This window comes from Chionomys nivalis, chromosome 21 (genome assembly GCF_950005125.1).
Source record: "Chionomys nivalis chromosome 21, mChiNiv1.1, whole genome shotgun sequence".
In the NCBI taxonomy this organism is placed as follows: Eukaryota; Metazoa; Chordata; class Mammalia; order Rodentia; family Cricetidae; genus Chionomys; species Chionomys nivalis.
This window is the reverse complement of record NC_080106.1, coordinates 7097504-7122890: the sequence shown is the minus strand read 5'-3', so window position 1 is coordinate 7122890 and position 25387 is coordinate 7097504. Positions and strand designations below refer to the sequence as shown.

The 25387-nt window shown below is 54.4% G+C and overlaps 1 protein-coding gene across 3 annotated transcripts in view; it reads right to left on the bottom strand.

Moving 5' to 3' along the window:
• Positions 1 to 24984, bottom strand: part of Cbfa2t3 (CBFA2/RUNX1 partner transcriptional co-repressor 3) — a 53358-nt gene extending 28374 nt beyond the window's left edge. For 2 of the 3 annotated variants that reach the window (XM_057753364.1, XM_057753365.1), the window contains exon 1: positions 24444 to 24984. The gene's annotated coding sequence lies outside the window, so the exon portion shown is untranslated. The remainder of the gene's footprint in view (positions 1 to 24443) is intronic. The other variant, XM_057753368.1, reaches the window with a different exon arrangement.
• Between the last annotated feature and the right edge of the window lie 403 nt (positions 24985 to 25387).

Here is a 25387-nt window from a genome sequence, read left to right as displayed (position 1 = left end):
CTCAAAAAGAGGAAAGAAGTGATTTCTTTTCTTTTTCTCTTTCTTTTTTTTTTTCCTTTTGGTTTTTTTTCGAGACAGGCTTTCTCTGTAGTTCTGGAGCCTGTCCTGGAACTAGCTCTTGTAGACCAGGCTGGCCTTGAACTCACAGAGATCCACCTACCTCTGCTTGGGATTAAAGGCATATGCCACCACCACCCGGCCTAAGAAGTGATTTCTTCAAAGCCATTTAGCTGTGTAGTACAGACTTGTATCTTGTCTGTCAGTCCCAAGCCATATCATCCTTATTATACCTATCTGCCCAGGCCTGTGTCCCCAGGTTCTGAATTGTGTTGCCAGACAGCTGGACAGAGGTTCTTTTGCCTGCTTAGCTGGATGTTCCTTGCTGCAAGGTGAGAGGGTAGGAGTACAAAATCACAGCCGTCCTGGTGGCGGCACTGTTGACGTGTTCCAGGTGATAGCTACTGACCTCAGAGCCGCCCTAGGGACCCACCAAAGTTCATGGTCCGTGGGTGGGACAGCCTGGATTGGAATCGTGTATCAGCTCCAGGCCAAGCCATTGCTGTGAGCTCGTTAGTACGGGCAACTGACATGGTGGCTGCGTGCAGCCACAGTGCGACCCACGTGGAAGAGGCATGGAGATGTGCAGGGAGTCAGATCCATGCCCGTGCCCCTAGGGTCAACCTTCACACTAGCAGCAAGGACACAGAGTTGTGTGGTCACCCAGTCTGGAGTGATCGCGGGGGAGCTTCTGTCATCAGCTTGATAATGCTCTCTGTTGCATTGTCTCCTGCATGCTGTTTGGCTTAGGACAACGCTGGTAGTTCTTGCGCTGTGGCAGGTGGGGAGATGGTGTGGGGGTGCCCAGCTCCTTCATCCCAAAGAGCTGTCTTCGTGTGGCGAGGAATGTCTGCTTTATGAAGGCCTTGGCGGCCCTCATCCATACAGTCCTGCTGCTCCACTTTAAAGGTAGGGAAACCAAGGCACAGTGGTCTCGTGACTTGTCCTGGATACCCAGCTTGAGAGGCCAGCAATAAAACTGGATTTGGATAGCCTGGCCCTGCTGGTTTCAGGGGCCTCTGCAGGCAGGTGACCCCAGTCAGACTCCAAGGTCTCTAAAGCATGTCCACTGTCCCATGCTATTTTTTTTTAAGAGCTGATGTTATCTTCTCTCCAGTCCTCCCCAGAAAAGAGAGTTTATGGGCTCCCTATCCTGAATCCTAGAAACTGCATATAGGGCCTGGCAGAGGTTTGGGGATACCCTGAGGGACTCGAATGAGTAGGGAACTCAGAGACAGCAGCACCCATATACCATTCCATGGTGCCTGAAGTTGGCAGAGTCTAGGATGGTCTCAGGGAAGAAGGAGGGTGAGGGAGGCCTGGCTCCTCCCCCAGCCCATCCCAGTCTCTGCCACTTCCCTGTTCCCACCCTCCAGAAAATTCCCAGGCCCCATGGCTGCTTGTAGGCCCAGGGGAGCTCCTGTGTCCTCCATGACATTCCCCAGTTCCCAGCTGAATGCTGCTGAGTATCGGCAGAGGAAGCAGCTCACTAAGGCCAGGCGGAGCCTGTGGGAAAGAACATGGAATGTGCCGGAACAGGCCACTCCATCCATCACTGTCCCCATCGGCTGTGGTTCCCAGCCCGCCCTCCCAGCTGGGAACTGGCCTAGGCCCAGCATGGAGCTGACCATCCTTCTGACTGGGTCTCTTCAGACCTTTGTATCCCTAGCAGATTCAGAGCCTGGCTTGCAGCATAGGCAGACAGACCTCTGCAGTCACCTGGGTCACTGCGTGTATCAACAGGTCTCGGAGGTAACATTAGGACGGAGACTCTGGCCCTGACCTGAGTGCTCTATGTTCACCACTTCCTGTTGTCCCCACCATAAATCCATGAGGTCAGCGGATAAGGAAACTGAGCCACGGCAAGGTAGGGAGCCTCCACTCCAAGAGGTCAAATGTGAGGTTTCTTCTCTATGAAGTCTTGGGACACATTCACACGAGTGGAGATTGGACAGAAATGCTGAAATGGCTGGGCTGTGTCTCCGTTTCTGGGCTGAGCACAGACAGGTAGGGGCTCAAAGGCACATGGGTGTCAGGGAGGGGCCCCCGGGTCTAGGTATCTCCTCCACAAGTGCAGCCAAACCCTCACATACTGAGGGGACCCAGTGTCCCCCAAAGCAGCAAGTCCTAAATAAAAGGTAGAAGAAATAAAGGCACCTGGAGAGGACGGGTTCAGACTTAGGACACTGACCCGGGCGGGCCGTTTGTTTTCACGTCTGCCATTTGGGGACTGCAGTGAAGATCAGACGTGTATGGCATATCATCAGGTGAGAGACGTGTGCTAGCGATGGCTACTGTCTCCTTCCGTCATGAAACTACCGTGTTCCGGGGCCGAGGATCTGAATATGATGGTGCCAGGGATTGAACACGGGACCAGAGTTCAATTTCCAGCACCCATGTCAAAAACTGGGCACGAAGGCATGGTCTTGTAACTCCAGCACTGGGGAGGTGGGAGACAGGCTTCCTGAGGCTTGCTGGCCAGTATAGTCTACTTAGCAAGTTTCAGGCCAATGAAAGACCCTGTCTCAAAAAAAAGGGGGGGGTACCTGAAATATGACACTCAAGGCTGTCCTTTGGACTCCACAAGCATGTATGTGCAAGCCCCCTCCTACACCCACCCACACAAAGAGAGAAAGAAAGAGACAGATGGAGAGCTACTGTATCATTCTGCAGGAAATGTAAGATGAGATCACCCCACTGCATCCTCATAACCTGGTCAGAGTAACCAATACTCAAGTTCACTTGAGGTCACTGCAATGCCACACAGTGGGTAAGGAACACAGAGCCTTTATCTCTGGATTCCAGCCTCTACATTCGGCTGGGAAGTGGTCCAACACTCTGCCACCAAGGCCAAGGTAAACCCACATGATTGTATTTCCTCGTATTCAGCAGGGTCAGCTAACCTTCCAGGACACATTCCCCGCCTGCCACTTAAAGCTGACTGTCCTCTCTGCCCCTACTGTCCAGTCTCACTCTCTAGTTTCAGATGCTCCTGCCCCAGGGCCTTTGCACTGGCTAGCGTCCCCCTGTGCAAATGCCACCTTCTCCAGGCCTTTGCTGTCAACCTTCTCATCCTTCATATCTTTGTCACAACGGCTGCTGTTTTGTTTTGTTTTAAAGAATCTGCTCCCCAGAGGCTCCTGAAACTTGGGCAACACCATTCCCATGGGAAAGATGGGAAAACTGAGGGGTGGGGAGTTCACATGGATGTCAGAGGCCAAAGACTGGGAGGCTCACTGGAATGCTTCAACATCTTGATGCTATCACATAGACTACTGGAACATCTTTGGCAGAGTTCACACTCAGCATCCACCCATGCATCCATCCATGCATGTATCTATCCATTCATCATGTACCCATCACCACCTGCCCATCATCCACCCATCCATCACCCACCCCCTCCCCACCATCCACTCTTCCATCTACCCAACCCTCATTAGCCTCCCCAGCACCCATCCGTTAATCTATGCATACACCATGCATGCACCATCCATCCATCTACTCGTTCACTCATCCAGCCATTTAGAGATCTCCATTAAAATGGTTTTGTAGGGCTGGGAAGATTGCTCAGTGGGTAAAGGTGCTTGCCACCAACCCTGACAACCTGAGCTCATCCTGAACCCCAGAACCCATGTGGTGGAAGTTAGTGAATCAACCCTCACAAGCTGTCCTCTGACTTCCACATACATATCCTAGAATGTGTCCCTACACACATTCTATCAATACTACATCAATAAATATAATAAAAAATTAAACGTCTTTCAACCCTGCAAGGCCTACAGCCCCATCTAATCACAAACAACCTGATACCCTCACAAGCTAAATAACAAACTCAGACATCTATCATTCCCTCCCCCCAGACAGAGTTTCTCTGTGCAGCCCTGGCCACCTTGGAACTCACTCTATAGGCCAGGCTGGCCTTGAACTCAGAGATCTACCTGCCTCTGCCTCCAGACATCTCTCATCCTTTGCACACACAAGCAAAGCAGTGAAGAGTGAGCCCAGATATGTGACACACAGGAAGCGACACAGCAAAGATTCACTTTAGGAAGCCTCACAGGACCATCATGAGGAGATATGGAGACCCCTGTGACACTGGGGACAAAAGGACACCCTAGAGAACTGCAGCTCCATGCTGACAGGGTCGCCTTTCTTGAATGCTCAGAGCCTTGGGAATTGTGGATATGTCCTAGCTGTCGTAGTCCTGAGGGTTTTCCAGCTGCCTAACATTCAGATGGGCCCCTTAAAATGAGAGGAGTTGGCTGATGGGCAGCACAGCCACGGGGGTGGGGCAGCCATGGGGGCAGGGAGAAATAGCCCTAGGGGGCAGGTATAAGTCCTTTGAGGCCACTGATGTAGCAGCATTGGCCTGTCCTTCTCATCCCCATCCTCTTTCAGGGGGCTTAGTGGGGGCTCCTGTACTGGACATTGAGGCCTAGCTACAGTTTCTGGAGTCATTGGGTGGCGGGCTCATGTAAGACTGTCAACTTTTCAGCCCAGGACAAACTTCCAGGAGATACAGCCCTCTCCTGGAGCTCCCCTGTGCTACACGCAGAGGCAACTCGGACCCTGATCTCCAGCAAAGGACTGGGTTAGACACGGGCTCCTAGACCCAAGGCACAGCAAAAAGCTGAGGGCTTCCTCTGGGTGATTCCATGTTTAGGGGAGCAGTGTGACCTGGGGGAGGACCTCCATCCTGTCCTGTCCAAGGCTAGGATCAGAGGCACTGGGCTTTGATCCCTGAGGCAGGGAACTTGGAAGTGGGTGGGATGCAGCCCTAATGAGTCCCAGGTGTCTGCTCCAGTGGCTTCCCACATCTGGTCTCCATCAGCCTACACTGCCATGAATAAGTAATAATACAAAAATACAGGGATTAGTGTTTCCTGCTCTCTGCTCCATTGGCCAGGCAGCCCTCCTGCCCCAGCGGTGACAGGACCCCGAGCAAGCAGGGCTGGTCCTGCTTGGCCCTGCCTTGTCCTCGGAGGTCTGAATCAGGGCCCTTTCTCTGGCTTTAACTCTGCCTGCCACTGCTACCACTGCTCGTCCTGCAGTCCAGCACTGGGTCACCTCAAGAAGGACCCCAGAACCCCATGATCCCTGGTCCATGATGACAATTAAAGTCATAAGGTTACCATGGCAACAGTGGAGGGCTACATGGCAGGAGTCCTAGTTCCTACTCCAACTTTGAAAACTAGGGGGCTACCTCATATGACTCTGAACCTTAGTATCCACCACCAAATAGGAGCACATTATGGGTGGGACAAGTTGAGACTGCAGAGGCAAAAGGGTCTCATGGGCCAAGTCTGCTATGGTTCCTGTGGTGGGAGGCTGGGTCTGGGTCTCGTCCTTATCTTTAAAGCCCTGGAGGACAAGAGGCAGGCAGGGAAGGGGCAGCTCCACTTCCAGCTTATAGTGGGAACATTACTGGCGTTTCCTCTTCCTACACCGAGTTTCAGTTTTCTTGCCTACAAAATGGGGGAAGATTGTAAGTTTTAGGCCAGCCCGGGCAACTTAGCAACAAGATCCTATCTCAAAAGCAAAAGGTACAGAAATGACCTGGGCGGTGGCTCAGTGAAAGAACACTGGCCTAGAACGGGCAAGGTCCTGGGAGCCATCGCCACTGGAACCGAAGAAAGGGAAAGAGAGGAGCTGCATCTAGAAAGAGTACTCACTCCATGTGGGCGAGACACGTGGTTCTACACGTGGGCCCGTGGTGGCAGCGTGGGGGCCACGGAGGAAGGCTGTTCTCAGCATGCATGTGTAACCTGCCATGTCAGACTGGCTCCCCTGTGCAGCGGCACTGTGCTAACCTGGGCTTTGGAATGACCTCTCCCCCCCTTTTTTTTTTTTGACTTTTTTTTTGACTTTTTTGAGACAGGGTTTCTCCATAGCTATTTTAGTTCCCGTCCTGGAACTAGCTCTTGTAGACCAGGCTGGCCTTGAACTCACAGAGATCCGCCTGCCTCTGCCTCCCGAGTGCTGGGATTAAAGGTGTGAGCCACCACCGCCCGGCGACCTCTCCCCTTTCACATCATAAAGCTATGGGGTCTCAGAACTCCATTTACATATGGGGAAACTGAGGCACAGAGCTATGATATCACCTGCTCTGGTCACTCCACATCACATCACAGCCTTCCTCTGCACCTTTGCATCAGCAAGACCCCTCCCCCAGCCGTCTCCACATCCATCAGAGTGGGCTTGCAGCCCACCCTGTCTCTGCATTCACTCCCTTACCATATGCTTAGTGAAGCACCTCTCAGGATACAAACCATCATGGATAAAAAAAAAAAAACAAAACAAAACAAAACAAAAAAAAAACATCATGGATGCTGGTCCTTATGTTGATGGCCTCTCCCACCCCTAGATAGAGACCAGCATAGAGCCTGACACTTAGTGACCCTTCTATAGCCCCTGCTTCCTCTGCTGCCCTGCACCAGCTCACTGGCTCAGCGGGACTGGGGAACCTGTCTCTCCACTTGGTAAACTCAGCAAGCACTTCCTCTCAGGAGAAGGGGACAGAATCCCCTTTCATGACTGTTGAGCCACTGAGTTGGGCCTCTGTCTGGAGTTCAGTGTGTGCCAGAACTGGCCATTGCAAGGTGGGTGTGGTATCAGCCCTACTTCCCAGGTTCCCTTCCTCCTTGACCCCTGCCCCAGCTCATTCTGGAGCGGGGAGTCCACTAGTTGTCCTTTGAACAGGACCGGCTATCACCATTAGGATGTTGTCAAAGAGACGTGAGACATTAGAGCTTGGTGTCACCTGCTGCCAGCCCCACCTGCTCCCTTGTGGGACTGTGTGTGAACAGGCTCAGACCACTTGGGGGCATGCCACACACATGGATAGAGCTGTCCCAGCGGACACAGTCACCAGAGTCCCTTGCACTCAACAGAGCTGCAGCTCCTGCCAGGCCAACCATAGGGTCGAGGGCAAGGCCAGCTGTTGTAAATACCCTCCGAGCAAAACAGCCGCCATCTTCACCAGATCAGCTGTGCCTGCTTACCAGAGTTCGTCATGATCCAGCCTGGGGACTGTTGACATTTCCTCAGAGAAAGAGTGGGTGGGAGGGTCATGGCCCCTCATCTGATGTCACTCTTCCCAACCATCTGGAGGCTTTACTGCCCTGATTGCATCCCAGGGTCTAGGATGGGTGCTAGAGTGTATAGGCTGGGGAGGACTAGGGAAAGAAACTGTGGGGAGCTCTCACCCATGTTGGGTGCAGACGTTCCACTACAGCTGTTTTGGTATAGCTATGCATCTGCCTGTAACCCTCATGCATACCCTGTACGTAAGCCTAATAGATACAATGGCTCATTTTCCCCAGGAGAAAATTCCCACACCAGCAACTGAGGCCAGAAGGAGCCAATGGAGCTCACCTGAGGTGCCCCCTGCTGGAGGTCAGTGGTGGCTCCATAGCGCTTTGTCTGGGGTAGTTTGTTACACACCCATAACTGACTGGGACATCTGGGTTGATTTACATCTGGAAACCCATAGGTCAGCATCTGCCAATCTTAATAATGCATCAAGGCACAATAGCTTTGTAAGCAATGAGTGAGATTAGCCACTTGACCATAAGAAGCCTTAATAGAAGCCTCCCAAGTGACCATCAGGAATTGTAATACAGCTGGGAAGTGGTGGTGCATGCTTTTAATCCCAGCTTGGGAAGCAGAGGCAGGAAGAGCTCTGTGAGTTTGAGGCCAGCCTGGTCTACAGAGCTAGTTTCAGGACAGTCAGGGCTACAGAGAGAAACCCTGTCTAGGAAAAAAAAAATGTGATATATCCATACAGCAGAAAACTAAACTACCCCACCATGAGAAAGGGACATACACAAAAGCATGACCCAGCTCCATCTCAGAAACACAGATGAGTGAAGAAGCCAGACTCCAGGGAACACACCCAAGGGTCCCCGCGTATGAAGTTTGCAAACAGCCTAGTATGGTGTTCAAAGTCAGGAAGGTAATTTCCCAGGACAGGAGGGGCCCTAAGGTCTGGGGACCCATCAGGTAATGTCTGCTGATGATGTGTGTACACGGAGTATCTTCGGACTGTATTTTTCTCTGTGTGGCTATACCCCAAAGTCTCTTGACTTACAAAAATGCCACAAATGCTATTCACTGACATGAAAAAGTGGCCACGAGTGACCATTCATACAGACGGCAGCGTGTACCTTCACTGCAGACAAAAACGTGGAGGAAAAATGAGGACAAGCAACACGGGGCGACACTCCTGGGCAGGAGACAGTGACATAATTCTTTCAGAACAAGAACCTAAGATCAGAAATCTTCGAAAGAAGATGCCGGAGCCCTCGGCCCAGCCTATGAGAGCATCCAGAACCCTGGCATGCTCAGTCCTCACAGCACCCTGGACCAAACAGAGTTAAAAGGCAGGGGAGGATGGGGAACGCTGGAATTAAAGCCTTCCATGCTGTTCTCGGGGCTGCAAATGGGATCCAGATGTCCAGCCCGCTCACCCTGCGGCTGCCTTGCAAAGGAGACACATTCCTCTCCCAGCTGCTGGGGCTGCGCAGCCAACAACTCCCAGAGAGCCGTGGGGGAGGTGCCCCACCATCTGGGCCGCCCACTGCCAGGGGAGGCTGCCAGGCTAGGGGAAGGACAGGGGGAAGGGACCCCCTCAACTCTGCATGAGTCCTGGCACGCAAGGGGCATGGATGGATCTGAACCCCCAGACCCTGCGCCATCAATGACACCAAGAAGTCACCATTAGCAGCCTGGCACGGTTTATTAAGTACAAATGGCAATGATAATCAAGGTTGGGTTGTGGCTACCTAGGTACTTGACACCTGCTTCCCTGGCATTGACAACCTCCTGGCTACGCTGTGATTGGGGGCACTTAGGGAGGCTGCCTCACTATGTCCCTAAAAGAGACCAGGACCAAGCCTTTCAGCAGGGGGACATGCAAAAACCATCAGTAAAGAAAAATATGGGACAGGGGAGATGGCTCACTGAGTCAAGTGCTCCATGTCCAAGCGTGAAGTCAGAGTTCAGATGCAGAAGTGGTAACACAGGTCTTCGATCCCGGTGATCCTATGGCAAGTTGGGAGGTGGGGGCAGGATGACCTCAGAAACCTGTGACCAACCAGTTATGTCCTGTTAGACAAGGGACCCTGTCTCAAGCAAAGTGGAAGGTGAGGACCGCTGACACCTGAGATTGTTCTCTTACCTCCACATGCACACTGGCGCACACACACACAAACACACACACAAACACACACACACACATGCAAGTGTGTGGATGCATCTGTGAATACATGGTGTGTGCATGTGTGTGTGTGAGCGGGTGGGGGCTGTACACGTGTGTACGGTGTACATACACATCTTCTCTAGTGAAGGGCATGTGACCTAGGGAGAAGGTACAACACCAGGGCTCGTGTGACCTCACGTGTACATAGGATGTTTCTGCAAGGGGGGAGAAGCTACTTCTGAAAAGCACAGGTGAGAAGGGTATCTCCTCCTCTCTGTCTCCCTGCTGTCCTATATTAAATCAAGTCCTTGACTTACTGTTATAATTCACCCTCGTCACCGGCAGTGCCAAGCCTGGGTCACCTCTGGGTGGTGGAGGAGAATGAACTCTGTTGGGTTGGAGGCAGTGAGGAGACAGTGACAGCAAAGAGAAGTCACTGCAAATCACCACAAGTGTCACTAAACGAGCTGAAAGATGGCACAGGTAGAAGATGGCTTAAGGGAACAGACTTCCTCAGGGAACTGGGGTTTGATTCCCACCCATGTCAGGGGCTCAGAACAGCCTATAACTCCAGTTCCAGGAGGCTCAGATATCTCTGTCCTCTGTAGGTGCCTGGAGTCACATTCACACGCCCCTCCTCTAGATAATTAAACAGAATAGATCTTAACAATGAAATAAAAAAATTTAAATCGTTATATAGGTACAGCACTGGAAGCTGGGCCCGGAGATGCAGTCTTGCAACCCCAGTCACTTGAGACATTTGGGTGGCAGTATTGCCAACTCAAGGCCAGCCTGGGCAACTTAGTGAGACCTTGTCTCAAAACAGAAAGTTCTAAAAAAAAAAAAAAAGAGTCGGGAGGGCTGGAGAGACTGTTAAGGGGCTAAGTGCACTTGCTGCTCTTGTGGCTTCCAGCACCCATATTGGAGAGTTCACAGCCACCTCCAGAGGATCTGACAGTCCCTTCTGGCTTCTTCAGGCACCTGTGTGCATATGCATAGAGCACTCACACGGGTGTGTGTGTGTGTGTGTGTGTGTGTGTCTTCCTCCCTCTCTCTCACACACAAAATAAACAAACAAATACTTAAAAAAATTAAAAACCAGGCCAGGAGAGGTTAGCAAAGAGTCTGGAAACACAAGCCAGCAGCAGGACTTCCCTGTGCCAGCGGAGCAAGGAGCCCTGGGTTCTCTTGATTTCCAGAGTTTCCACAGCACCTCGAACCCACAGAGGTTTGCTACAAAGTCAAAACACCAGCGCTGCTCACCTGGAGGTTAAACAATAACCAGGGACTCATGGTGGTACCTGAGTGTCACATGGAGACCGTTCTTCCTCACCCACTCCAGTGATACAGTGATGGACAGGATACACGCATGGAAGACAGGGGTTTAGAGTCCACAGGGGGAGACCTGAGGCGTCCACCCTCAACGGAGGAGGTAGTGACAGGCCCTAGGAGGGTGGGGTGGGCGGACGTCTCACTTCTAGGGCTTCTCTAATTTCCTCTGGTGCACAGGTGTCCTGTGAGCTGCTGTGACTGGTGGAAAGTCAGCCCTATGTGGTGCCCACTGTGGGAAGCCCAGCACTTCCTCAGAGTTTGGAAGGGACAGGCCTATGGCTTTCTTTCTCCTGTCTTGCCCAGGTGACAGCATACCCAGTTCCCCTCTGGAACATTCTGTTCTTCCATACCTAGGGCACAGGGCTGCCCTGAGAAGGCTTAGCAAGGGCCAGGGTTAGTACCTAGGTCTGAGACCACATCAGAGGAAACTTGTGAATCTCCTGCTCATGCAGAGGAGACCACAGGCTGTCAGAAGACCCCAGGGAAGCTACGTGGGTCTGGGCCTTTGCTGGGGGCTTGTGAGGACACTACTGAGGTCAGGGCTTATAGCCTTGGGCAGGCCCAGCCATGTGCTCTGAAAGTTTGGCATTCTTCTGAGGCCACTCAGCTACCGGCCCAGAACCCCCACAGACTGTTTGTCCAGTGTCCTGTCCTCTGGATGACCTAAAAAAAATCTATGGCTGTGGGGCTGGTGGGATGTCCCAGTAGATAAAAACACTTGCTCCCATGTCTTACTGCGGAGTTCCGACTCCAGAGCTTGCAGGAGGAGAGGCTTGATGCCCGAAAGCTGTCTCCTGACTTCCACATTCATGGCCCCCAGCCCCAACAAACAATAAATAAAAGTTGTTGCTGACTTTCCAGGTAAGCCTTAGTCTATGAAGTCTAGAGTCAAGGAGGACCACACCCTCTGCCACCCCAAGGTAGAATTCTGGGGCCCTTTCTCTGATTAAAACCTTCATGCCTGATGGATTCCAGAACATTCTATCCTCTATCCTACCCGAAGAACTATCTCCAAATATCTGCAAAATCCCAACTGAAGGTCTCCAAAAGCCCTGATTCTCCACATCTGTGAAAAGACAGTTTCAAGGATTTGCTGCCTGCTTGGGCTTGGGATAAGTGTCACCTCAGACACTGCCCCTGAATCTTGTCATTTATCTGCTTCACAGGTGAGGACGCACACGGAAGCAGGCAGATGCGAACAAGCGGGGCGGGTGACTCCAGGGTTGGCGTTTGGACAAGGACAGCATCCCTGTCCCTTCCGCCGTGCTCTGCTCAGCTAACATTTCCTGCACCCTCCTGTGGTGTTTCTGGAATTTCTAGCTAAGTGCAAGCAATTTCAGTCATGTATACTCTTTAAAAAGAAAAAGGAAAAGAAAACCAAAGCAGGGTGTGGTGGTGCACCCTTTAATCTCAGCGCCAGGAGGCAGAGGCAGGGGGATCTCTGTGAGTTTGAGGCCAACCTGGTCTACATAGTGAGTTCCAGGGTAACTAGGACTACATAGTGAGAACTGTCTCAAACAAAACAAAATCAACCCAACTCCCCACCAAGTGTCTCCAAGCCAAGTGCTCTATCATAGGCTTTCCTCCACCTACCAAAGCCAAGGTGTTCTCCAGTGTAGACCTGGAACTCAGCCCCCAGCCCTGCACTGCAATGGGAGCATCCTACCCCTCTCTCGGGCATTACCATGGGAACACCATATAGAATTAAGAGTTATTAACATGCATGTCACAAAATGAAAAGCAGGCCAGACATACAATAAGTACTTAATTGTGTCACTGTAATCAGGTGACTTCGGAAGGATAGGTTTTCTCGTGTGCCAGTTCTCTGTGCCCTTCCCCAGCAGGTGCCGCTGAGTCCTCCCGCTCGAAGTCCCTGTGACGGGGTAGATTACATTACAGGGCCCTGTGATGGGGGAATGTACATTACAAGGCCCGAGAGCCCTTGCTGCCAGCAAGTATTTGACAGGTGACTATGGAAGGGGACTTGAATTTAAAATTTTTATTTCACTCTAAATCTCAGTCACTGTCCGAGAAGCACGGTAGCCCATTATACAGACTCAGACAACAGCACACTAACAGAGGGTTAGCTAGATCTGGCTGGACCTCGCTTTGCCAGGCCTTCTGATGACCACAGTGGCCTGGACAGCTGTCACCCCAAGCAGGCTCCCACAACCTAGGAACAACACATCCTTTCTCAGAATTTAAGGAAACAGCCTTTGCTGGAAGCAACCGGCAAACAGATGTTTCCTCCTGGCAGGCCGGAGCCACCCGCCCTCCCCACTGCAAGACTCCCACTCTTACTGCGAGGCCAGGGCTACACAGGGGAGACCCAGTGGTTTCAATTCTTCTTTTCAGGCAGGGGGAGGAAAAAAAATTTTTTTTAAATGTGTTTTACAAGCCTGCCTTTGCCATTGTTTATGTAAACAGGTAAATTGTTTCCTGCCTCAATTAAAAACATCTGCCACATAAATGAATACCAATTAACTCATCCTGTTTTTAATTACTCTGTTAATTACACACAGGCAGCAGCAAGGATGGCATGGAGCAGGGGGGCTGGGTGCATCCCTCCCCCGACACCCCTCCCCCCATGCCTGGCAAGGATCCGAAATATGTCTGGCTGGTGACGGATCAGGGTGGCAGGGAGGTGGTGGCATCCTGCCAGCCGGGATTTCCTGATCCAAAGCTGCCAAGCAGGCGCCTTTTCTCAGAGTCTCTTGGGTGGGGGTCTGGCCCGAGCTGCCTCTGCCATTCCCACTCGGTTGCCCCAGGACTCTGCAGTCAGGTCCTGTTAATACAGGACATCAGGGACGGAGTGCTGTCCACATACAGCTCCCCGGATCCACTGAAGGGCAAGGCTGGAGGGCAGGAGAACAGGGTTTCACCTAGCCAGTCACCTGTGCTCTACTGCTGGGGTCAGGGATCCCCGGGAGGGATGGGCACCAGCACTGTGTACGTCTGACTACATGGGTGCCGATTGTCTTGGCCCTCACAATTTGAATACCCTTCACTACACCTGAGATAGGTGCCGACCGCTCCAGATCTACTCATCTGGTCCTCCCTCTCCAACCTCAGCACCACACAAACATCTCCGTTTGTTTTCAGGGAGGGAGGAAGCCTCGCCTGCCTCCTCTGGGGAGCATCGCAGCTGGCTATCGTGACCTCCAAGCTGGGCCGCCATGTGCAGAGGCCCATCCAAGGTCAAATTCCCAGGACTGGTCAGTGTCGGAGGGGAGACCACATTCTGGCAGCACAGCTTGTGCCCCGGGTGAGATGTTAGCTTATCTAACCCTCCCAGCCTGTGCTTGGTAGATGATAAGATGAGAAAGGAAAGGGTTTTCCAATCTCCGTTTCATAGACAGGGCAACAGAAGCCCAGGGAGGGTCAGACTGCCGAAGCACACAGCAAAGAGAGCCAGCCTGCCCCACACAGGCCCTCAACCCTCATTCACATGGCTGCTTGGCTCCGACACAGGGCACACTGAATTTCCCATGCCTTCCCTACTTGGCAAGACTGGATGAGACGGACCACAGAGCAAGAAGGTGAGGGAGGGCACAGCTTTAGGGTTGAAGTCAGTGTCTACTTTGTGGAGCGCGGAGGGAGGGTTCCTTGGAATTCTTACTGGGAAACGGGACTACATGGGCATGCAGGCCTTTCTGCCCTTTCTCCAAGGCAGTGCCTGTGGGTTCCCAGTTGCAGGGGTCCAGGCCAGCCTCCTGCTGCAGGATCACACAGCAGCCGCAGCTGGAGTGCCTTCTGGAGCATCTGTAGCCCACATTTCCTGCAAACACCAACTGTTTAGCGTAAGGGTCTGAGCTATGACTGATCTAAGCTATAAGGAGCATGCCCTACACAGAAGACGAAACTGCAGCTATGCCATGGAGGAGCATGGTCTCGCTCCATGCTTCACAGGAAGTGGAGGCTGCATCTTCTGAACGCAGCTCAGCATGTCACTTCTGATCTCAGAGCAACCTGTGGTGGCTGTCGAGTGGGAAAGAGTCCTGGCATAAGGTCCTGTGTTAGAACATGGACACTGGACTCCCTAAAGTCCACTGTGCACCTTCTTGGAGGACACTCTCCCAGGACAACCAGAGAATGGAGTCCTTACCCAGGTCTTATCCAGGCCTGCTTTGGGAACTAGGACACACCTGGGAGGTGGAGGCGTCCACACGTGGCTCAGCTTTTGTCTATTTGCCTGTTCCTTTAAGACAAGGTCTCATTCTAGCCCTGCCTAGCCTGGAACTCACTCTGTAGCTCAGGTTGGCCTCAACCTCCAGGGTCTTGGCCTCTTGGGTGCTGGGATTTCAGGTGTACACTGCCATGTTGATGTCAAATTTTGTTTTTTGAGAGAGAGTCTCATTCCGTAGCTCAGGCTGGCCTGAAACCCAGTATACAGGTCAAGATAGCCTTGAATTCGTATCGTTCCTCCTGCCTCAGCCTCTTGGATGCTGGGATTACAAGCATAAGCCACCATATAGTAAAAGAATTCGGGCTCAGGCTCACTTGCCCAGCCCTGGATCTGGGGAGCACACAGTGATCCACACAGATAGAGAAAGACCCTGACTATGTGGACAGAGGCACATGTCTAATGTAAGCCTTGTGTGTGGGGTTTTCCACTGGTCATGTCTAAAGGCGCAGGGTGTCCACATCATCTCAGCTCTATACCACACCATGGTGGACACAGAGAGACCCTGGTGGACACAGAGAGACAGACAGCCCAGCTCTACCCCTGCCTTCCCAGCTTTAGGACACAGGGATGGTTCACAGTGTGTAGAAACTCTTTCCCATCCTAGCCCCGTCAATCTCCTCTTCTGGCCCTGGGAAGGTTCCAGGCAGGCATATGGGCTGGTGTTGGTGCTGGTGCGGCTGCTCTGGGGGAGCCGTGGGGCTTGCTAAGCTGCCTACCTTTCTGGGGGGAACCTTATGGGTATTTTGACTCATCCCACCAAATGGATTCAGGGGACCTTGAGATCTGGGGGTGGAGCCCTTGGGGAATGTTCCGGGGAAGAGGGTGCTTGCTTCCATTAACAGCGAGGACAACAGAGGTCACCCCATTGAGATGCTCACTCTAGGGATTTGCAGGTGTGTACAACAGCTAGGAACTCCAACAAACAGGAGAACCTGGCAGGCACTTTTCTAAGCAGAGAGGAAGTTACCACAAGCGGCTGGCTGGAGTGGTCTATCCTCTGTAGCTCGTCCTATAGGATGTTCTTAGGAGAGAGGCCATCGTGTGTGTGTGTGTGTGTTCTTCAGCAGGCTCTCACCTTGCCCACCTCTTTCCTGCCTCCTGAGGGTTAAGGGCCACCGCCTCCATGCTGGAGACTGACTTTAAGTGACACCACACCAAGAGGTCAGAAAGCTTGCTCCTAGAATATTCAGGACTGTGGCCAGCTTTAACTGTTAGCTTGACACTGCCTATAGCCATCTGAGAGGAAAGTCTCAGCGGAAGATCTGCTTAGATCAGACTGCCCATGGACCTGTCTGTGGGGCAATTTTCTGACCGTTCACTGAGGTAGGCAGGTCCACCCCACTGTGGGAGGCGCCATGCCCTAGGCAGGTGGCACTGAACTCGTAAGAAAGCTAGTTGTATATAAGCCAGCCTGCAAGCCAGCTAGCAAGCAGCGTCCTCCATTGTTCCTGCTGTAGTTCTTTGGCTGTAGTCCTTGGAGGTTATACTCTGTGGAACAGCAAGCAAGCATCTCCTCAGTTTCTACCCTGAGTCTCTACCCTCCGTGATGAACTATGACGTAGAATTGTTGAGATGAATATATAGTGTGCTTTTAGTCGGGGTACTTTGTCTTAGCAAGAGAAGGAACCTGGAACAACCAGTGACAGGCAACATACCTTTTGTCCCCTGGGGCTCAGGGTGCCACTGCTACGGAGAACAGTGGTTCTGGTGCTTAAAAGCTGTGACAATCTTTTGACATCTTTTGCACTGTGGTGGGACCCAGGGTCGTGCACACACCAGGAGTGCGCTCACCACTGAGGGACAGGCCAAGGCCTCAGGTCATCTCCTGAAATCCAGCACAATCAATCTGCCACCACCTTTAGGATGCCTGCCTCAGGGCCTTTGCACAACCACAAAAAAAGTGGTTGAGACTCTGCTCCCCAGCAGGTTTCAGCACAATCCCTTCAGGAGACCAAGCCAGCCAGGGACCTCACATGGTCCCGGCTGAGACTCCAACTCCACCATTTATTCCCTCCACTCACTGTCCCTCTCAGACACAGGGCAACACTGGCTGGGCTCTGGACCGCACTAGTCTGTAGCAGGTGTCAGTCACTGTCAAAGGAACGTTCCCTACCTGCTGTGTTTTGTTTCAACTGAGGACAGAGGTCTCAGAACGCTGGCATTGAATGCAGGCTTCCACAGCCACCCATCCATCTGTAGAGCCCTTGCCCATCTGTGAGCCTGGGGGTGCAGCTCCAGGCCAACATCTCAGATGAGGGGATCCAGGGGCAACCCTGCAACTCTTGGAGCTGCTCCACAGCCAGGGTTCCCACGTGCAGCCCACCTACCCCTCCTGCAAGCCCCGAACACCGCGTCACTCTGCACATCGAGAGGGCCCCTGCTTTCAGATTTGGCGAGAAGTAAAAAACATAATTGGCTCACTGTGTCCCTAGGGGGTCTGGTACTGGGATTCTGCCCTCTGTCCAGGAGCTGGAAGAGGGGCTGGGCCATGGGAGGTGGGGCATCTGCTCTTCTCCACCAGCCTCCCTGTCCTGTAAGGGTCAGAGTCAGGGACACAGCAACCTTGGCTACAGGGGCACACCAGCCAGAGGTGGATCTCAGCGGCTCCAGGGTGGGCTGGGCTGTGGCCACCAGACAGACTGGCCTTTGGGGGAGACTGAGAAGCAAGTGGGGAACAGATCATCTGCCTCCCCCACCATACCACTTTCTCCCCAAGCCTGGTATCATCCACTCAGGGTGCAGACACTACTGGGATGCCCAAAGTCCAGTCTGTCCTGACCCTCCTATGTGTGCCCAGAGGTCAGCTTGACTCTCGCTTCCCCTTCCAGCAGGCAGTGCTGCTCCCCAGATGGCACATCTGCTCAGGCCTCCACCCAAGGCCACACCGAAAGCACTGCAGGGCTCCAAGGTCCACTTAGGAAAAGCTGCGGCCCCAGCACCAGCCTCCCACCACTCACTCAGGTTGCTTCTGATGCACTGATGGCCCTGGCGGCCAAGGCATGAAATGCCCAGAGGACATGGGGCAGGGATGCTCTCCTCATGGGCTCTGTCCCCATCCTGCCCCAGAACCTGTGAGCAAAGCAAAACAGCCATTTTGTGGGACCATCTGTCCTATCTATGCAAAGGGGTGAATTCTGGGGTCCCCCGTGAGCTGCTGCTCTCCGTCGGCACCTCTCCTTCCTCTGCTCCTCTAGGGGCCACAATCGCCTGGTGTGGTCCCTTAGGAAACGTCTATCTGGGAGATCAACAGTTCCAGGAACATCCAGCTGACCCCAAGCTGCCTCCCGGACTGGTGGGACTGAGACTTCAAGACCCTGCCACCCAGTAGGCAGGGGTGGGGTACAGACACAGAGCATTCAGCAAGTGACGCTCCCTCAGTCTGGTGGAGAGCCTCTTAGCCAGCAGGGACTCTGCAGCTAGACACAGACTTTCGCCTGCCAAAGGAGGTGATTTGGAATGGACAAAACCTGCCCCCAGAGATGCCAGGAGGGCAGCTGGCTGGCTGGGCCTGATGCTTGGAAGCAGAAGATGGCACAGTGTAGGCTGAGTCCTACACTGGAAAATAAAACCAAGGAGGTGATAGTGGGTCTGTGTCACCAAAGAGGCAACATTAGGGCGAGGAAGAGAAGGTGGGTGCTGTGTACATCCCAGGAGGCGGGAGTATTACAGGCAGAGGGAACCAGGCAGTGCAAAGAGCCCGGAGGCAGAGGGCCTGGCACATCTGGGCAACAGAGCGAGTGGTCAGTGGGATGAGGGTTATGTGGTCTTCAAATCTGTGGCTCAGCTTCCTTCCTGACGGGCACTGGTGGGGACGCCTCTGGCCGCCCACACAGGATGGACTCGGGAACAAGGGCAGAAGCAGGGAGGTTGGGGACAAAACTGGGTTTAGACCATCTGGTCACAGAGCAGGTGCTGGGGAGCCCGGTGGCTGTTTGTGGAATCAAACACGATGACAGCTTGCAAGCAGAATTGCTGCTGTTCAAACAACCCCCTACAGGCACTGGTCAGGCATCCCTAAGCCAGCAGGGGACCTGGGGCGGCACTCCTTATTCCACCTGTCCCCGGCAGGGAGGACCAGGTAACCAACCACACAGCCAGCCCTGGCCACTAGGCAGGTGGTTTTTCTCTTTTGAAAGCCAGCAAACACAGACCCACTCCTCGGAACCTGCCTGATGCCCACAGTAGCACAAGTCACCATAACCGAGATAGAAACGGCACACATTTCAAATGATAGCCAACGGGAATTCAGAAATACTATGTCCACCTGTGCACACAGAGGAACATCATTCAGCCACAGAAGCTGAGCCAGTGGTGCACACTTTTAATCCCAGTACCCAGGAAGCAGAGGCAGGGGCAGGTGGGTCTCCAAGAGTTTGAGGCCAGCCTGGTTTATGTAAGGAGTTTTGTCACATAGTTAGAACCTATGGCGTGGGGGGGATGAGGGAGGGACAGACATACTATAACTGGAAGAACCCTGAAAACACGCCAAGTGGTCCCCAACAAGACACACTGTGTCTCCACACTGCACATACATATACCTACACACCTGAACTTGCTTGCATAGTATACACATAGGTCCCCATAGCCCTGCCACAGACTAGCTGTTGTCATTGTCTACGCAGCAGCCCTGCCCAGGTACCCTCTACAAAGCTACACACAGTGCCCTACAGACAGACTGATGGGCTTTGGGGAGGTTATGGGGGGCAGAGTGAGAGCTGGGGGTGTCTGCCACAGACTGATCAGGTCCTCAGACACACAAACTATCAGCTCTGGCCCCTTTGGTGGTCCTAAGCGGTACACATCCCTCAGCGCTGCTGTGACCTCTGTGTGGATGCTGCAGGGCCTCTCTAGGCTCTGCACAGTGATCTTCCTCGGCCCAGAGGAAAGCCTTGGGGTCTGAGCCCAGAGTCCTGCCCGGCAGAGGCTTCAACTAAATGGGTCACCTCTGCGAGGCCGCTCTGGGTCCCCCAGGACAGTGCACCCTGTGGTACGTGCCACATCCCTAGAGCCACAGTGAGAGCCCTATGTGCACACCTGGTAGCTTCTTCTTGAGCAGCTTCAGGGTGTGCTCTACCAGCTCTGGTGTCCTTCCATAAAGTGGATATTCAAAGGGCATGGCACACACAGCCAGGCTTGGCTCCATGCTCACTGCCGTCTCCACAAGAGCGGAGTTGCTGTGTAGGAGGCCACCTTGCTCGCTAGAGCAAGAGAGCAAGCATTCGGCGCAGGGTCAGGAAGAAAAGAGGGAGACCTGAGTCTGGCTACCTGATCTACTTTAGATCCAGAGATGGCACTAGGAGTTCTGAGGAGTGGATAGGACAGTCTGGACCCATCAGTAGACATATTGGAAATCAGAGGCACAGGGAGGGCAAGTAATTTGCAGCAGGTCACACAGCTGTGGATGAGGCTTTGAAAGCCAGAGTGGTGTTCCTTTCCTTTCTGAGGACAGAAGAGAGACTCCACAGATGGGTAGGGGCCCCAAATCTCTTGACATGCACCTTCTCTGTAATATGGGAACAACCACAGTCAAAGTAGGTTTTCTCTGTACTGTCTCCTTGATGTTCCAGGGTGGGGAGGGGAGGGGCACACTTCCTTCTGATTCCCACTAGTCAGCCTTGGAGGTCCGAGGTATACGAAGGGCCCTCTTCACCTGTCCTTAGGGGTGTCCTTAAGGTCCTTAGGGGAACACTTAGGAGTGTTCCCATGTTCCCATTCCCTCAATCCCTCTGTTGCCTCTCCTCTCCCTTGGGTAAACAGGAGACTATTCTGCTGCCCCTATGGGAGCCTCTGGATCTGCCCCAGAGGCTGGGAGCACAGGGATAAATGGCTGAAAGGGAGGTGGAAAGAGCCAGGGAACTCAGGAGCTGCAGGCTGTGCTCTAGGAGTCCTGGCCTGGAGAAATCTTCCTTATTATGGCCAAATTCATCTTTGTTTTCCTTCCCAGTGACATCTGGCTTGCCCTGAGGTCTCGTGAATTACAAAAAGCAGGAGCTTGAACTTGTGTTTTATTGCCTCAGGAAGTGCACTGTCGCTCAGGGGAAGGGGTGGCTCTGCCAAGCCACTCTCCACCTGGTCAGGCTGAGCCTGGAGGTGGAAATGAGGAACCAGAGTGTTTATCATTCCCACTATCTCAGGTGCACACCCGGATGCCAGGCCCTGCCCAGCCTTTCCCTGCTAAGGGCTACTTCTACCAAGCACTGTTTTCCACACCAGGGAAGCCCTGGCAACCCGGCTCACACATCCTGCTCCAGTCTGGGGACCTCAGAAGCAGAACTGAGTTTGCTCACCGTACCTAGGAACATTGGGCACTATGCCCCCAGAAAAGGAGGGTAGTCACTCAGCTGGGGAGACTGAGAGCCACATGGCTAAAAGAGCAGGTAACCGCCTTATTGGGCTAGCGGCTGAGCCCCATACCCCTCATCTGATCTAGAGGTTGGAAATCCTTGTAAAAAGGAGCCTCAGGCCTGTGGCCTATTCCCCATACTGTCCCTCCCTCTGAGGGGTACATCTGGTCAACCTAGATATCTACAGAACCTTGCATGACTGTTTAGCCAACTCATTCGCAGGGTTAGAACTCAGGAGAATCCTAAGTGTCCATTGGTCCCTGGGGTCCAAACCTCTCTGGGTTTGTAAAGTGGGGGCAGTGACATTGGCTGCCACTCTGGGTTGCTGTAAGGACCCAGCAGGATGAGGCAGGCCAGTGCTGGATCTGGCAAGCCTGAGGTCCTAAAGGTGAGGTAGACCACCCCCTGGGTTATTTCTGTCATCTACCTCTACGTGGCATGGAGCAGACATTTAGTGCACAATGGCAAACATTCCCCAGGGCCAGCTCTATACAGGCAGAGTAGCCTCAGCAAATCCCACTGGTGACCACTCTCAGGGGACCCAGGGGTAACACTGCTCAGCGGATGCTACAGTGGGTTTGTGTCCACAGCCAAACACTGTTCCAGTGGTTTCCAGAGGGTTTTGAGCGACACCCCACCCCCCAATTCTGTGACGTCTGAATCAGGGATTGGGTGGCCCGGCTTCATGAAGGCCAATAATGTTGGCAATGGGGCTGAGCAGGGACTGTGAGACAGCTCTACCCCACTTGCCAGAGGAAGCCCAGCAGAGGGCTCCCCACCCATAGCATCAACCCTGGTGGCTTGCAGCCCTTGGGATACACTCAGAGCTCCAAGGATGCTGAAGAGAAGACCTGGCATAAGGATCCCAGGACACAGGCAGGGGAGACTACAAAGCTGGGAGGGACCAGGCAGTCATCAAACTCACCCCACCTAGGCTTGTTCACTGCGTGCCCATCTAAACCAGACAATGAGCTAAGTTCTGATGCTCATAGTCACTGCTAAAGAAGATGCTGTGACCCCTGGTGCGCAGCACGCAGACCCAGAGGGAACAATGGCCAGGCAAGGAAGCTCCATGGAGGCAGCCCTCTGCCTGTGTGCTGCTTGTCCTGTGCTGGATCCTGCGCACACTTGTGTGTGCACGTACATCTGTGCAGACATGAATGAGCGAGGTGGGTTCTCTTCCCTCTTGGTGGTGGAGGAAATCCAGATCCATTAAATCTACCATCGTCCCACTGCCCTGGCATGTGGGAGGCAGAGAATGAATCAGAAAGCCCCAAACTCATCCTGCTTGCAGCGCAGCAGGGGAGGGAAGACCATTCCAGAAGGTGGTGGGAATGCCTCTCTTGACATCCCCTCCTGCCTGCCTCAGAGGAGGCTGCAGCTAAGCCTGGCCCTCCATGGTGGGCAACCCCACTGGCTCAGATCTTGTGGCCCAGTGACCCAGCCTGCCAGCGTTTGCATTTACAGATCCTCGTGTAGGAAGGAAAATGAGTACCTTCCAGTCATGCAGAAATGAAAATACGTGGAGTCCAATCAGAGAGATTTCCTGGAGGTGGTAATTCAATTACATGGATAACCCAGTGACAGAGGAAGAGCTTGACAGGGACCTGGAGGGCTGGTGGGTGGCCCACAGCAAGCCCAGAGCATCCTGCAGGGAGCTGTCCAGGGGTGTCTTCCATATGCCAGTCTGAGCTGGCAGAAGCAACAACATGGTGGTGTGCCAGGTACACATGGCCCTCCCTTCTCTCCCCAATCATCAAGATCACAGCACCTCCCATGAGGGTGGATTCCGCCAGAAAATCAGTCCTAACGTGATATTCTCCCTCCCTTCGTCTGTCTAGCTCCCGGGCAGCACCAAGCATCACATCTGTTCCTTCTCTCTCTGCTTTTCCCTCTCTGTGCACAGGAGTGGCTGTGGCCCTGCAAAACACAGTCGCAGATAGTGTCATTTCATCAGCTTGATGGGCTCCCAGTGCCAACTGGGGACAACCACATTTTCTAGTTTCTGCCCTTCGGTGGATGGGGTGGGCGACAGCGTGACCCCGATGTGTCCCTATCCACAGCCTTCCATGCACAAGGCCAGGAATTATCCACAGGGCTTTCCTACCTCTTCCCAAGCTGGGAGCCAAGTGCATTCTGGCCAGATATGGCTGAACTCTCTGGGACCAGCCCCTGGGATTTGGGGGAGATGATGAGAGAATCCCAGCCCTGAGAAGTTTCTGAAACCTTCCAGCAACTTGCAAGGGCAATGCCAGGGCACAGTGACCGCTCCCTTTGTCTTCCGCCAGCCCCATCCTCTGAGTGGCTGCCTGGGAACCTCCTGTTTCTGATCGCTGGGAGGAAGCACACACCCAGCCAGACATAATGAAGCCACATCCTGGCCTCAGGGTAAGAGGGACGGGTGTGACAGTTACTGGGATCAACCCCACAAACAGGAGCGGGAGATTTTCTGTTATTTAGAGGAACTGGGCTTCAGCTCACATGATCAGATAGTTCTATTCATGGGGTAGGGGTCTCCGCACTCTAAGTCCATTCAGCACTTTGGTCAAGAAGCCCAAACACACTAAGTTCGGGGCTATGCATTCAGAGTCGGCGGCTCCAAGCCAGGAGCTGCCAGCCTGGCTGCCTTCTGCTCCACCTTAGTCAGCCCGACTCCGGCTGAATCTCCAGCCATCTGTCCCTCCACAGTGCTCACACCTCCTCCCCGCTGTTCCCACAGCCTGGCTCTGGGCCTGCCCTACACACAGATGGACCGTTCCCAAAGGCTGTGAGAAGGATCAGAGCCGGAGGCTGTGCCTGCACCTGGCTGTCAGGACCCCAGGGAGGGCGGTCATGAGCCCCCTCCCCACCACCAGGAAGGATGCTCAGCCCCAAGGCCTTAATGGCTGATCCTGGGACCAAAATAAGAAGGGCGAAGGGCTAGAGGAAGCAGCAGACCCTCTCCTGCCAGCCCCATCTCTCCGGGGGTTGCCCTCTGCTTCTCCAGTCAGTACCGAGCACTGGCATTCAGGCTACCAGTCTTTGTCAGGAAACCCAGAACCCCAGGGGGCGCCTGCGGGTGGTGGTGAATCCGTACTCCTCCACCGACTCATCTCCCACCTAAATGTTAACCACACACACCCTGGACAGGTCAAGCTGTCTGCTCACCTAGGGTGGGTGCACTCGGTCAAATGAGTGGGCAGAGTTGGTTCCACCCTGCCGTGGGCACGAACTTTGTAAAGTGGCCGGGAAGGGGCGGAGGGCGCAGTGCGGACCCCCGGGAGGACAGTCATCAGCAGAGTAGGGTGACAGCGTCGGCGTTGAGCGGGGCAGAGGCGGCACTTACGGTCTGGGCTCCAGCGGACTGTCGCTCTCTCGCAACCCGGTTCTCGAAGTGGCTTTTCCTTCTCACTCGGTCGCCACCTCCATAACTTGGGGGCGATCCGCACGCTGTCTTCTCGCGCCGCGCGGGGCTCAGGCGCGCGGCGGGGTCGGGACGGGCGGGGCGGCCGCCTGGGCCATGCCGAGTGCGCTCGGCCCCCAGCGCGGGAACAAAGCGCGCACGCCGCCCGGGCGGTTTCGGCCTCGGCGGCCGCCGGGTCCACCCGCCGTGCCTTCGGCTCTGCTGCCGCGCGCTCGCCCGCGCGTCTCACGGAGCCCCGCGGCCCCCGCCCCGCGCGCTCCGCCCCCGCCTCCCGCGCCCGGCCGCCGCTGCGCCACCTGCCTCCAGCCCGGCGCCCATCGCGCTCGCTCCGCCCCGGGGCGCCGGCCGCGGGAGAGAGGCCCGGTTCCGTGCGCCCGGCGCCGCCCAACGCCCAGAGAGACTCCCGCCTCCACCGCCTGGGTGGCCGCCGGGCCCCGGGACAAACCCGGCGGACTTGGCTATGGGACCCGACTCAGGACTCGGGGACCTCAAGAGCTCCAGGCCACGCGTGGAACCCCGTGTGGGTGCAGGAGCGCGGGGCTGTGGAGTGAGAACGGGCCGAGGAGCCCCAGCGCTTAGCCAGTGTGCGGAGTGCGCGCGGCGCGGGGCAACCTAGTGCGGGGCGGACTCCTCGCTGTGCGCCCCCGCCCCGCGCAGGCCGCGCCCCGGGAGGGCGGGCGAGCTGAGCGCACCGCGCACACCCACCTCGGAGCAGTCGCAGCCCGACGGCCTCGCTGCTCTTGGAGCCGCGGTGTCTACTCTCGTACGGGAGGCGGGCGCCCCTCCTTCGGCCGCCGCGCCCCCCACAAGCCCTCCCGGGACTCGGGCCACCAGCGCGTTCGGCCGGCAGGGGGCGCGCTACTCCC